The sequence below is a fragment of the Etheostoma spectabile genome, unplaced genomic scaffold, assembly GCF_008692095.1.
Source record: "Etheostoma spectabile isolate EspeVRDwgs_2016 unplaced genomic scaffold, UIUC_Espe_1.0 scaffold463, whole genome shotgun sequence".
Classification (NCBI taxonomy): domain Eukaryota; kingdom Metazoa; phylum Chordata; class Actinopteri; order Perciformes; family Percidae; genus Etheostoma; species Etheostoma spectabile.
Window position 1 is genome coordinate 99,248 of NW_022605615.1, and position 4,532 is coordinate 103,779.

The 4,532-nt window shown below is 46.1% G+C and overlaps 1 protein-coding gene across 3 annotated transcripts in view; it reads left to right on the forward strand.

The window, feature by feature from the left end:
• LOC116686758 (troponin I, fast skeletal muscle) overlaps nt 1–4,532 on the forward strand; it is a 62,323-nt gene that overhangs the window by 20,767 nt on the left and 37,024 nt on the right. The gene's annotated exons all lie outside the window — the stretch shown is intronic.

Sequence of the window (4,532 nt, forward strand, 5' to 3'; positions counted from 1 at the left end):
AACGATTTTTGACCCCCCCATCCCTCACACACATCCTGGAGGATTGGTCATGGCATTTTCTTCTCGTTAGACCGGAGCTCTGTGTGTTGATTTGCCTTTGGTGGTCAGCAGGCTGCATCTTATGGTGAAAACCTCTAGGTATGGTGAAGGGTGGTGTGATGATGATGGCAACTTTTATATCAGGATTCCATAGTCTCTTGATACCCTGCAATTAACTGGCCTTTACTAATAAAAATATCCCTGCTCCATGGTGATGTAACGCAGCACCACCTCCGTACCCTTTTGTCTGACTTTTGCACTTTGGCCTCTTGCTGCTCGCCTGTATCTTTCCTCATCGATCTTGTCGGAGGTCCTTCGTGCAAACTCGTCTTCGGTATTGTTGCCATGATTTCCGTTGATGAAATCCAACAATAAAGAAATCGCGTTCCGGTCTGCGCAATTTCTCCGTCCGTTTCTGTCTCCCAGACAACTGTAGACATCAGGGCCCATGACCAGACCTGAGAGGGGGCATTTACATTTCTCCATTTACTGTTTTTCATAACATTCTTGACGACAGACTACTTAAAATCGTCATCATTTGGGAACACACAAACAGAATTGCTCTTCTGACATGTGAATGTTCTATTGCACGTACATACCATGACCTGCTACCTGGCAGAGGAACTTCGCCTGTAACTCTCTGGGCCATTACACCCTCTATGTTGCCTCTCATGTTTGCCCTCATTGTTTTGCCCTGACTGTTGGCTCATGTGCGTCTCTAGCATGTTTGCCTTCTCTATGCGTGTCTCTTTCTGTTTGTCCCTTCTATCAATGTTCTTTTTAATTTCGCTCCCCAATAACATGATTGCTTCCACACGCTGTTTGCCATGTACACAAATCGTCTACTTTCATTATATTTGGGTTCATTCTTTTTCATTTTCTAGCATGGTAAAACAAAGTGAAGTGTTGTGAAATATGTTTGAGTCCAGTTGACACCTATTCCAGTCCTGTGATTCTCATCTCCACACCATTTCCTTTAAATTTTATTAGTCTCAATTCTTCTATTTTCTGCTTTTTCCTAAACTCAAACATTCTTACATAGGTATAATTATCCATAATTATGGAGGTGTTAATTGACCATACATTCAAAAACCTCCGTCACATGACTACTGTCTTTATGAGTTCTACGTGTTCTACTGGTGTTATAACGTACAAAAAAAATGATGCAAACATCTGTAAACAAGTGTATGAAAATGGACACAAACATCAAGTCAACAAGGTATAAACTAAACGGTCGATATAACAGCGTCATACAAATAGTAAGCTGAATTTCAATTTTCAAATCCGGGAGAACTCAACACGAGAGGTAACCATACTAACTTCCTCCCATTAAGTCCTTTTTATTCCTCTCAAGTGATCATTTGCGCGTTCTTTTGGCAAACCTTCATGTTGGAGCACCCCATGCCTTTATCCTCGCTCCGCCTCTACCTCTCAGGACATTCTAAACTCGACTTTTTTTTAATCTGTCTTTCAGGTTTCATTTTCTTTACCATCAAGCCGCCTGTGTCCCCGCTCAGGTCGTGCTGGCTGTGATCCGCAATGCTCTGCCATGTCTTACCGCTTCCTCTTTTTTTGTGATCGGCCTTCTCTTCCGTGATCGTCCTTCGCAACACTCCGCTCAATCCAGGCAAGCAGCGATCTGTCCGGCCGGCTCTTGTCATGACCTCGTGGACACAGAGAGGTGTTTTACGTTATTATGAATGATTAATACCTATAATCACCTGGGGGTGGGGGGAGTTGGGGTGTATGGGGCGGGGCGTCAGATTGGGAACCGAAACTTCTCTATCTTCCCTCCAGCCCTACGGCCCTGACGCTCGGAGGAACCTATCACAGCCACTGTCAACACGCGTGAGACATGAATGGTGAACACCTAGCGACGTTCGTAGTCGTGCTGGACGGATGACCAGTGAATGTCTTGCTCCACGGACGCTCTTCCTTCCGTGCGAGTGCTGAGCTGTTTCATCGCGGCAGTTCCGCCAACTCGAGCTCTGACAGTCCCTTCTGATCTTGACGTGAGCCAACGTGTCTGAAAAGTTGTAAAATTCTTTTGGTGAAGCGTACAAAGTCTGTATTGCTATGAAAACTGAACAAAATTGTTTTAATTACAATGTTCAAATGTGAACACATTTTTGGAAACCTTGAGACATGAAGGAGAACCCTGTCTCGGACCAGAGGAGACGCCTGTCTTTAATCTCTGGCGGTGCGAGGTTCTGTTCACAAAATCTTACCTCTGAGACTTGATGCCGTGCGGGTGGATTCTCCTTCTCTCCACCTTCTAATCGAACACAAGAGCAAAGATATTATATACAATCCACTCGGGTATGCACACATCACCGTTTCCAATCAACTATCGGTTAAAGCAATGATTCAAATGACCCTATCTTCACTCAAGATACCTCTTGCGCTTTTCGTTTTCTTAGTTGCAGACACGCCACATGTCCAACCTTACAGGAATAAGAAGAATCATATAGGACCCAAGATAAACACGCCTTCCTTCATCTGCGAGAGTGCAGTTACAGATTGGGGAATGTCCAAAAACTTGAAGTGAAAAAAAACACATTTTCCTGGGATTAATATTTAATATTAAACACCCTCCGTTTTCAAAAAAAGTCCATACCAGAAATTTTGGGTTTCTTCAACAGTTTTTTCTGAAATTGCCTAAACACGCATCAGGCCCCTATCCTGCACCCCCGGCACGGCTGCTTGGTGCCTATACAGGTAGAGGTGAATGATTACAAAAATGTTGCATTCTGGCGTGTCTTCTGTCTTACAGGGGAGGGTGTGTTCAGGGGGTGCATTCTGGGCGTCCGCTGGTCTTACAGGGAGGTTGTGGTTCCGGTGTCTAGTTGCTGGGCGTTACGCTGCGCTTACAGGAGGCTGTGATATCGTGTTTCAGTCGGTGCGTTTCTGGCCGTTCCTGGTCTCTTATCAGGGAGGTGTCGGTGTCATTCAGGACCGCTCTGCACTTCCTAGGGTGTGCTTAGGCATCTTCATTCGTACAGGAGGACCTATGTGTTCAGGGCATTCTGGTGTGCTGGTCTTACAGGAGGTGGTGTTGCACCGTTGAGGGAGGTATGCATTCTTGTCTCGTCGCTGGTCTTACACGAGAGGTAATTGTTTAGTTCTCATCGTGCATCGTGCGGGTCGTAGCTGTGATGTCTACAGGGGAGGGTGGGTCCCAGGACATGCATTCTCTTGCTGCGGCTTGTCTTACAGGTGCGTGCGGCTCAGTTGCATTCTGGTCCGTATGCTATCTTGAGGCTGCTTGGGGGCAGGTGATTCGCTCCAGCCAGTCGATCAACCAGAAACCTTCCTAAGTCACTAACCGCACGGCATTTTCTTGTCTGTTCTCTAACAGAGCCTAGGCTCGTGGCCAGAACACCTGCCAGCATTCTCCTGCTCTCTGTCCCCATAAACAAGCCACAACGTCACACTAAACAGCACACACAACACCGCACACCTACACACACCACACACAACAGCACTACCCACACTCTCCACACGGACGCAAAACCCATCATCATCCACACATACAGGAACGACTCTCAACTAAAGATCTACCCTATGACGTGCAAATCCTCCATAAAAACAGCAATTAACTCCAAAGGTCATCCGCAAAAAAAAACGCCTGTCTTTAAAACGTGTGGATGGGAGAGGACCTCTGATTGGCTGTTAAAGTGCATGGGGAGGACCTCGATTGCTGTTAAAGGGAATGGAGAGACCTCTGATTGGCTGTTTTAAGAATGGAGAGGACCTCTGACTGGTGTACTAAAGGAATGGGAGAGACCCTCTGATTGGCTGTTAAAGGGACATGGGAGAGGACCTCTGATTGGCTGTTAAGCGTAATGGACAGGACCCTCTGATTGGCTGTTAAGTGGAAGGGAGCAGACCATCGTGTTGGCTGTTACCGGGAATGCGGAGAGGACCTCATCAGATTTGCTGTTTAAAGGAATATTAGAGGACCAGAGACCTCTGCTTCTCCTTTGTTCAAGGGAATGGAGAGGCATCCTGTATGGGTCTTGGCTGATGACTAAAGTGAATGGGAGAGGACCTCTGATTGTCCTTAAATTAAATCGGGAGAGGACCTCGATTGTCTGTTTAAAGGGAATGGAGAAGACCGTGATGACTGTTCAGACGGGAATTGGAGAGGACCACTGTTGGACTGTTAAAGGGAATGGAGAGGACCTCTGATTGCTGTTAACAGGAATAGAGAGGACCTCTGATTGTCTTGTTAGGAATGGGAGATGACCAAAATCTGATTGGCTGTTAAAGTGCAAATGGGGATAGCGACCTCCTGATTGTTGTTAAAGTGAATGGCGAGGACGGAACCTCGATTTTAACAGCCAATCAGAGGTCCTCTCCCATTCACTTTAACAGCCAGGCGTTTTTTTGTACCTTTGAGTATTGCTGTTTTTATGGAGGATTTGCACCGTCATAGTTTTATTTGTAATCTTCTGTATGTGTGTGTGTGCTGCTTTGCGTCCCTGTGTGTG